This window comes from Periplaneta americana, chromosome 8 (genome assembly GCF_040183065.1).
Source record: "Periplaneta americana isolate PAMFEO1 chromosome 8, P.americana_PAMFEO1_priV1, whole genome shotgun sequence".
Taxonomy (NCBI): domain Eukaryota; kingdom Metazoa; phylum Arthropoda; class Insecta; order Blattodea; family Blattidae; genus Periplaneta; species Periplaneta americana.
The window spans coordinates 139,143,824-139,154,585 of NC_091124.1; positions in this window are offsets into that span (position 1 = coordinate 139,143,824).

The window sequence follows — 10,762 nt, forward strand, 5'->3', positions numbered from 1 at the left end:
AGGAAGAATTGACATTGTCATATGGTATGGATTTTTTTTTCAGTAATGTAATTGGATGTATTTTCGTTATTTGAAAATGTGAAAAGAAGCTTCTTGTTCAGTAGTATTGGCTATTTCAAATCGAATTCGAAAATAATAAAAAAATATATAAAAGGGATAAATATTATGAACAATTCTCGTTCCTTTGAAAAAAGGTTGTGGATAATGAAGATCTGTGTGAGCTCGAAACTCATAGCACTCTTGTCTCACTCAGACTTGTCCAGCTTCACTGAAGGAGCTTATCTAATTTATACGGGAAGAGAAAAGTCCAAAGGAGAATGGAACCTACCTACTGGAGTATACACACTGAAATGTAAGTTTTAAAGTTGAATAAAGATTCCTTCCGTTAAAGTTTAGTGGGAGTTATTCAGAGATTACTGATATAATGCAATTACAATTTTCCGGAAAAACTGTGTGATGACTGAAAAGTACTAGATAAAGAGTGACAATAGAAGTCTCCTTTTAAAAGTACAGTACACATTGCAGATGAGAACATAAGTTAGAGAAAAATTGTAACTTTTCCCACATCAACATACAACGGACGGTCTTTCAGCTCATGTTCTAATTACTAGGATCTAAATATCGCAAATGTTTTAATAGTAAAGCTATCAGGGAAAATCCATCGATTTTATAATTATAAAAAATGACTCTCTGAAGGCAAGAGATATACCAGTCCTTGTGCATCCTCCTCTGTGCGTGTGTATGTATTATATATTTTTACAAGACCCAGTTTAAGATGCGAGACAGATAATAAACTGATATGTCACTCACGTTCAAAATAATGACAAATCAAAAACTCCATTAGGAAATGTCAAATGAAGACTTCGGCCAATTTCACAGTATGTCATCTAAATATATATTTCTATCCCCCATGACTATGCAAGTGTTCACATTGCTAACGGACTTAGATATGTCACTGTTACAGAATCTCTCGTCAGTTTTTTATGCACATATTTATTTACCTAACTTTATCAAACTGTTTTTAAATATAACAAGATAACCATTTTTTATGTTTGTGGAATAATGTACTTATGTATGTGGTGAGGAGAGGTTTATCTATATATTCAATATCAACTGTATTTAAGACATTTATTTACGTACATAGATATTATGTAATCAAACGTTCCAGTGAGAACGAATGCGTTCAATTTTTCATGGGTATATACAGGAATGAGTAAACGAGAGCAAGCTACGAGACAATCATTTCATCTCAGTTCCATTTCGATGTTTTTCGGAATTTCATAAAACTTTAAAAATCGCTGATTTCTTAAAATAAGATTATCCTGTTTCCAAATTTGCAAATGTCTGAAGTTTTCCTGGTTTGTTTAATAATCGTCAATTCCTTGTATTCACCAAGTAGGCCTACTCTAGTTTTCATGAATCATCTACAAATAGAAGATTTAAAAAACGGTTGCTATGAGGGGAAACCAGTGTATAGATATTATACAGTATGGACACTTCGCGTCGGTACCTTTCTTGTATCAGGACTGATTTCACTGACCTTCAAACCAGTTTGAGCATGAGATTCTGCTTTTTCCCAGGAGTTGGCACTGACATCACACCAGCTAGCAGTCGACATAGCAGAAATATAACACATACAATTAATACATCTAGGTACATTATGTACTCAAATAAAATAAATTGGACCACTGAAATAATAAATCCGTCATTAACTGTAATGTCTAGATTCTAGAGTTCCTTTATAATGAGAGTTGAGACGTTGACCCCCATCAACAATTAAAATATGTAATGATTTGATAGCGCTGAAAATGGAAAAACAAAACTCCTATGAGAAGTAAAACCATATGCCTATATTTTATTGTATATAAATATTAAACGAATTTGATACATAATTTTATAATGCATTATATTATTTTATAACATAATTTATTATATATAAAATATAAACAATTATTATTACAACTAGTTCGTCACTGAGAAATAAGGAAAAGCTGTTAACTTGAATTTATTTGAAGCAAAGCCTTACTGGATTATGCAATAATGTAGGCGATGTTTGGATCCTGTGTCTCAACTCAACTCTTATATTCAATTATTATCTTAGCGTGTGATCAATTACACTAACCTCTAGCGCTTGAAAGTGGAACTAAACGCCGGGGCACAGAGAAACAAAGCACAGGAAAATTCGCTCAGTGTCCATTCTTTGTAATTCCTATTCGCTGGGGAAACGTTATCTAAAAAAAAGCTAGTTATCCATCTTGAGATCAATAAACGTATGACCTATGCTATTATTAAGAAAGCAAAGCATAATATTCTTTATGCCAGATGTATGCAAATTGATGTCAAATATTTTGAGGACGTATTCCTAACAACAAAGGATTGAAAAAATAAGCATATAAACATGGTCCTGAATTTTTTTTTTTTTTTAATTTCAGAGTTAGTAAGGAGTTTGTTTGTCCTTAAATTGACGCTTGAAAAAAAATATGGTTATTTTACCACGCTCTGCAAAGGTTACATCAACGTCGCCGGTATACCAGAATTTTGTCCCGCAGGAGTTTTTTACAGGCTAGTAAATATACTGACATGAGCCTGTCGCATTTAAGCACACTTCAATGCCATCGACCTAGGCCGGCATCGAACCCGCAACCTCGACCACAGAAGGCCAGCGCTATACCGACTGCACTACCCAGGCCGACTTGACTCTTGAAGAGTAGTCAACTCAAACTGCTTTCATGTTGCAACTTTTTCTTTAGGACAGACCATGAGATTTGTTTTCCTTTGATTGTCATTTCATTGGTTCATATATTTTACATTTGATAGGAGTCAGATATCGGCGGTTTTCCAGAAACTAATTGCACCATTTAGTGCATGTTGTATCCCTGAGCATTATCCGCCAAATTTGGTACCTGCATGATGGTGCTTCAGCTGACTTTAGTCTGAAAGTTCATGGCATTTGAATCGCCGTTTTCCGCAAAGATGGATTGGTCGTGTGGGACCTGTTGATTAGTCTGCTTGATCGCCAAATTTAAATCCAATGAATTTTAAACTCTGGGGACATTTGAAGTTCATAGCTCATGTAACTTCTGTACCTAATGTTAACGTTCTAAAATATCATAAATGAATTTGAACAAATACGAAACACTCTAAGCGTTTTCAATAGAGTACGCCAAAGCATGGAACACAGGCTCAGGGGATGCATCGATGCAGGAGGAGACCACTTTGAGCAATTTTGTAATAATTTGTTTTTGTAATAAGTTTATCTTTTTTGTACTAAGTTGCTTAGAATCACTTGTACAATGAGCTTATTTGTTAGCAATACAGTAGTGTAACTCTAAAACTAAGCCTTTCAAAAACCATGTTTATAGGAAAGTTTTTTCAATGTTTTGTATTTGGAAATACGTCCCCAAAATATTTGACATCAATTTTCATACACTCTCTATTTAGGCCTAATGTAGTTTATGCATGCAGAGTGGAAGGTGTTCAGTGACAGTAATGTCATAGAGTAATTCCTTATCATAAAAGGAACAGAATTTTCCTTTGCCATTTTGTGTTATTTACATTTATATAGTGGGAAATAAACTTTGTTTCTAGAAATAATTGCAACCTCGCAATAAACACTTTCCACCTCATGCAAGCACCCTTTCTCCACAACAGTGAGGGGAAAAGATGTGACAAGCAATGTCTGATGCAAGCTCCGCTCTCCCAAACGCTCTATACCTTCCTTAAGGTATTCACGTCAGGTTCTTGGAAGAAACACGCGTCTGCATTTCGGTAACAATGTTGCCAAACATCTATTACTTAAAGTTGTTTATTGGTAATTAAAGTATTAAACTGTAAACGCAACAGAAATATCATGCAAAACATTTCTCTAACTTAAAAACGTTTATAAAATGTGTATTTCTAAATACGTTTAAAAGATGTGTATCAAAAATTATCAAGTAAAATCATTTTCCTGAAAATCTAAGCGCAAAGGCATAAAACGGTACAGGACTTTTCCATTCATACTACGCTAAGAATCCGTCTCTAAAAAGTCCGTCATTGGACACCTTCCACTCTGCTTGTATATCACATTAATAAAATGTTGTCTCTCGAATATATTAAACATAGACCTGTTTCCAATTACATTCCTTCAGATGCCCATGGACACTGTATTATGCTCATAATATGCCTAGAAGCTTAATATGATGTATGAATAAAGCTACAAATGTCAGCCTGAGCATACCAACCTCACAAATATGTGCTGAATATACTGTGCATTGCTGCTAATTGTGTGTAAGCAATTATATCGATATAATGAGACATTTAGTAAGAGCGATGTAATTTGTATTTATCAATCAGCATTATGTATTTAAAATAAGTGTTAAAATTTTCACTCAGTTTAATTTTATCATTTATACACATTTCATGGTAGAGGAGAAGAAGTAAAAAGCCTCCCTCCTCCTTCAATGGGTAGCAGCCCTACAGTCCATCTTAAAACAACAAATATTTACATAATTACCGTATTTTAGAACACAGTTTGAACAGAAATCAAACCTGCAATTTTTGTATTGTTGCGGATTAAGCCGTAAATGCCTTTAACACTTTGGCCTCAGGAATTAACTAATAATGTAACATAACAAGCTAAAATGCGTCACATATTGAAAGGACATGATACTCAGTTTTCTAGAAATTGGTGTGTACTATTTAAAAAACGAATATATCAATATCTCATAGGCTATATTGGAATCTTTTTATCTAATGACAAGTGTAATAAATTCTCTAGTCAGTAAATATTAGAGTGTAAAGGAAGACGTGCTTAATATCTCAGTTCAGTAACCAACCAAATGCAACGTAAATGTACAAAGGACAGATAGATTATAACAGAAAAAACTTGCATTTACCAGCACAGAGAATAATTAAGTTGAACGATGAGTCTTAAGTATTAATAAGCAAAAAATGGTCATGTTACATGTAACCAGAATGATACAAATGATATGAAGAAGAAAGTGTTGTGTATGTATTATTTTTATTGTCAGTTCATAATAATGTAACATGTATGTGAGAATACTGTATGTTCTTATCTTGATTATTAAACATTTAATTTACTTTCACATGTAACATATTTTATTTCTTTATATAAAACTGGAAGGAATGGTGAACGGGAGAAACGTTCGGGGCAGAAGATATCAAATAATAGACGACATTAAGATATATGGATCATATGCGGGGTCTAAGAGGAAGGTAGAAAATAGGAATGGCTAGAGAATGCTGGGTTTGAAGTGAAAGACGTGCTCTTGGGCAGAACATTATGAATGAGTAGGCTACAAAAATCATATATCCAGTTATTGATTTGCAGCAAAGTTGAAGAAATAACCTGGCAATCTGTCAGTGGCCATCAATTACCCACTGGGCACTTAGAACTGTTTTAATTTCATTTATTACATTCCATAGATATCATATAAGCATTGTTGATTTGAAATACTAAACAAATAAAAAAATTATACAAAAAATACATAATACAGAATTATTATCGATATACAGTAAGTACACTATCTTCCAAAAAGTAATTGGGCACTGTTTTTGCCCCTTTAGAACCTCGTGGTACCATCTCTTTTAGCTCTAACAGCAGCCACCCTGTCAGGCATGCTCTCCACTAGCTTTTGTAGGATATTCACTGGAATTAGTCGCCATTCCTCTTGCAACGTGGCACTCAGACAATGGAAGTTGACCGCATCTCCCGAGACCTCAATCACCGTCAAATTCGTCCCAAAGGTGCTCAATGGGATTGAGACCAGGACTCTGTGCAGGCCAGTCCAATCTGTGAACATTATTGTCTTCATACCACTGCACAGTAGCCGCCGAAATATGGGGCCAAGTTCTATTGTCCAACTGAGTGCCATGTTGCAAGACGAATGGCGATCTTACACAAACTAGTGGAGAGCAATGCCTGACAGGGTGGCTGCTGTCATAGCAACAAGAGGTGGTACCACGAGGTTCTAAAGTGGCAAAAACAGTGCCAAATTACTTTTCGGTAGATATTGTAGATTAATTTAATTTGCAAGTAAACACAGTTCGTAGGCTGAGTAGAAAGTAGGAATATGTAGAAATCTTGTCAGTTCTGCTCTAACCTTTGTCTTTTGGCTCTTCATAGCTTTAAGGTAGTTCGGCAGTGAATTGAAAACTGTAATACAGCAATAGTAAAATGCATCACCAGGATTTGAAATCGGGTCTGCTGCCGTTCGAAAGCTAGCTCTTTGTTAATTGAGCTACCAACACTGCTCAATGGAGAGAAATTCTTATTTTTTCTTATTTTTATTTTTGTTCCTGGCCTCCTCCTATGTCAGAAATTTCGAAGTGGCCCTTATTTTCATCATACGAGTCTTCTCCTAAATCAATTATAAATGTATCGCTAGTTTTATCGACTTCTCCCAGTGAAAATGTTCAATTTTTTTTCCTCCAGTTTTCTTCCATCATTTTCTCCCACATTTTCAAACGTCGATCTTTAAAATTATATTATGTTTCATAGCGTAATTTTTTATTATTGTGCCTATATTATTTTTATTGCATGTAAGTGAAAGTGAAACGATGTCATTCGTACTACACGATGACTATTCCTTTTCGGGAATGTGATCAACACCATAAATTAGTGTAATACAATACAAACTCACCATTAATCATTGATACGTCCGGAGGCCATACTGCTATTAGTATCGGCAGGAACAAGGGGTTGTAAAAGGGACTGATATTTCCAAAACTTTTAACAAAGACAGCTAGCTCATAATTATGTATTCCTACTTCTCTTCTACTTGAGTCTCCTTCAGGCCGGTGGAGAGGAAGGACGCATTTTTACGCAGCGGAGAAAAGGTTAGAACAATGGGCTGTGAGTTGGAGTTGTACCGGGCAAGGATAGGCGGCTGGGCGGCCAGGTCAAGGATGCAGCGGAGCGTGAAAGGGACAGCTTTGGCAGGTCTGGCTGAGTGTCTCTTCTTTCACATAGTGATCGCGATACTACTAATTATTGGTGGTATCGAACTGAATCCAGGACCTGCAAGCGACAACGAAGCTACCAATGTCAAATGTGGAAGCTGCAGAAAGAACCTACGAGTACGCGTGCTGTGCAACCAGTGCGAGAAGTGGTTCCATCTGACTTGTCAGAAGATCAAGAGGGAACAGATAATAGAAGAAACGTGGCTGTGCAAGGACTGCGGGAACGAGGCAGGCAACAGGGAGCTCATCGGTCTTCGGAACGAGGTGAAGAAGCTACGGGAGAAGCTAGAGACGGCGCAGCAACGGATCAAGTTTCTGGAGGACGAAAATAAGTTGTTGCGACGGGAAAAGGAAAATGGCGAAGAGAGGGAGGAGAAGAAGAAGCATGGTGCGGCAAGTGTTATCATCGGAGACTCCATCATTCGACACGTAGGAAATCTACAACCGGAGCTGGCGACAGAGTGTTACCCTGGGATTAGAGTGAAAGAGATGAAAAGCGTGATCGAGAATCAGGAACGAGGGGACCCGAAAAACATCGTCCTTCACGTAGGAACAAACGATTTGCGAAGAGTTGTTGATTATATCATGGCAGATGTATATGACTTGGTGATGGAAACGAAGAAGAAATATCCGGCAGCTGGGATTGTCATCAGTGGAATCGTCAGACGGAGGGATGTGAACTGGAGAAAAGTGGGTCGTGTGAATAAAGCTTTCGAGTGGGTAGCGGAGTGTCTTGGTGCGCGTTTCGTCGATCCAAATTCCTGGATAGACGACAGATGCTTCGGAAGAGACGGAATCCACCTAAATCGGAGGGGAGCTGCATACATGGGATCCCTCTTCGCACGGGTAGTTACTACAACATGGCGCGGCGGGATCGAGGATCCATCAGCGGGCAGCAGCACCGAAGGACCATCAGCGGACGGCGGGGGCGTGGGACTACCGGCTGTCAGCGGGGGTGAGAGTCTACCAGCGGGCGGAGGGGTCGAGGGACTACCAGCGGGCGGTGCGGTCGAAGACCTATACGCGGGCGGCGTAAACCAGCAGTGACGGCGAGGTGCCACGGGGATTCAGAATGTTCAAGTAAGGACAGGCCTACTAAGACTACTGCAGGTTAATTGCCGAAGTATTAGAAATAAACTTATTCCGTTTTGGAACTTGGTCGATGTTTATAATCCAGATGTAATAATTGGGACGGAATCATGGCTTAGGGAAGACATAAATGACTCGGAAATTTTTAGGTCGGATTATAGAGTCTTCAGAAAGGATAGAAGTGACAAGGGAGGGGGAGTTTTCGTTTGTACTAAGATAGAAATAAGTAGCATTCTTCTGTGGATACATGAGGAAGTTGAAATATTGAATGTTCAAATAAGAAATGGGCGGGAAACCTTAGATGTAATAGCATGTTACAGACTACCCAGTGAATTAAACAATTTAACTTTGCACAAACTAAATGAATATCTTAATACAGTATCAGAAGACCGAAACGTAGTAATTGCTGGGGATCTAAACCTCCCTAAAATTAACTGGAACGGGATTTCAGGTACAAATTCAGATACACAGGCCCTTGTTAATGAATTGATCTGGCGTAAAGATTTCACGCAGGTAGTAAATGGTCCGACGGGTGACAATGCCCTCTTAGATGTTTACCTACTAAGACCTGTCTGTCTTTGTCAACTCTGAAAGTCTTCATAAAATAAGTGATCACAATAGCGTCTTATTAGAAATCTTCTGGGAAAACACAGTAAATCCGAGGTCAAGTCCACTGTCTGTCTGGAATTTCAACAAAACCGATGTCCATGAATTACAAACGTTTCTACGACAAAAGCATGATGACTTTCTGAGGACTGAAGGAAATGTGGAAAATGTATGGCATAAATTTAAGAGTATAATTTTCGAGGCATTAGTAAAATGTGTACCTTCTAAAATAATTAAGAAAAATTCGGACCCAGAATATTACACTAATTATATTCGCTACTTAAAGAAAAAGGCAAGGCGCGCATTTAGTAAACGTAAACGAAGCCATGAGCATTGGGAAAAATATGTCGAATTAATTAAGAAACTTGAGTGTGAAAAAAGGTTAGCTCAGGAAAATTTTCTAAAAACCATTTTAAAAGAAGATGAAAGTAACAATTGGAGACAGTTTTATAATTATGTACGCAGGAGAAAAGGAAAAAATGAAGGAGTAGTGCTTTTACGAAATCAGAACGGAGAAAGTATAACTGATGACAAAGAAAAGGCCGACTTATTAAATTCCTATTTCATTTCGGTTTTCAATAATAATAATAATCCCGCTGATAGGAATGGTTGTGTCACAGACCGTGAATGTGAACCAAATTCGACTTTCAAAATAACTTTCAAAGGGGTTAGAGAGAGAATAACGAAATTAAAAAATCGGAAGTCTCGAGGACCAGATAGTATTGCTACAGAGATTCTTAAATTAGGTTCCGAGGCCATAATTCCATACTTAATGCGTATATTTCATGTTTCCATAAACAATGCAGCTATTCCATGTGACTGGAAATCAGCTATAGTGGTACCCATACATAAAGGTGGAAATAAAGTAGATGTCGGAAACTACAGACCGATTAGCCTTACATCTGTCGTATGTAAAGTCATGGAGCATTTCATATCGGATTATATTCGTCATGTTCTAAATGCGAAAGACTGGTTTTACAACCGCCAACATGGTTTTAGGGAAGGCTTCTCATGTGATAGTCAAATTACGTCGCTAGTTCAGGATCTAGCTGAAGAGGTAGATAGAGGCGGAAGAATCGATGCAGTTGTGATTGATTTTTCGAAAGCATTTGATTTGGTGCCACATGACATATTAATAGATAAGTTAAGTAGGCTAGGAATAGATAAAATAGTGGTGCTATGGATCCAAGAATTCTTAAAAGGTAGAACCCAGAGAGTTAGAGTAGGTCATGAAATATCGGAAATTGGATATATAAGTTCAGGGGTGCCACAGGGCAGCGTTCTGGCTCCATTACTCTTTATAATATACGTAAATGACCTATGCCAGAATATTACATCAAATGTGAAGCTATTTGCAGACGACTTCATTATCTATAGAAAGATTAGAAATAATTCAGATGTAGATGCTATTCAAACAGACTTGAATAAAATTTATAACTGGGCGTTAAAGCATAGGATGAAAATAAATGGTTCTAAAAGTAAATCTATAACATTTTGTAAAACCCGAGAGGAAACTAGTCTTAATTACGAATTCAGTGGTGTTGTAATTCCGCAAGAACAATGTTGTAAATACCTAGGAGTGTATTTAAACTCCAAACTTTCTTGGGGAGAGCATGTTGATAATGTTACGGGTAAAGCATGGCGTTCACTTCACTTTATTATGAGAATCTTGAGAAAGGCTAGCCCCAAATCGAGGGAAATAGCATATCTAACGTTAGTGCGACCGTTAATGGAATACGGAGCTACATGTTGGGATCCCTATAGAATATATCAGATAAATTCCTTAGAAAGAATCCAGTATAGGGCAGCTAAATTTGTTAAAGGTAAAAGAGAAGATGGAAACGATACGATAAAAGACCTTAAATAGGAAACTTTGGAAAACAGACATAGGAAAACTAGAATAACATCATTGTGTAGAGCACATCTAGGTCAGAAAGCATGGGTAGACATAACGGCTCGGTTAGAAAAGCCAACGTACTATGGTAGGAACGATCCTGATTTTAAAATCAAATGCAGGAAACAGAAAACGGATGTAGGTAAATTCTCATTTTTAAATAGAACTATAAATGATTGGAATGACCTACCTGCAGCGGTCTTTGAGGGC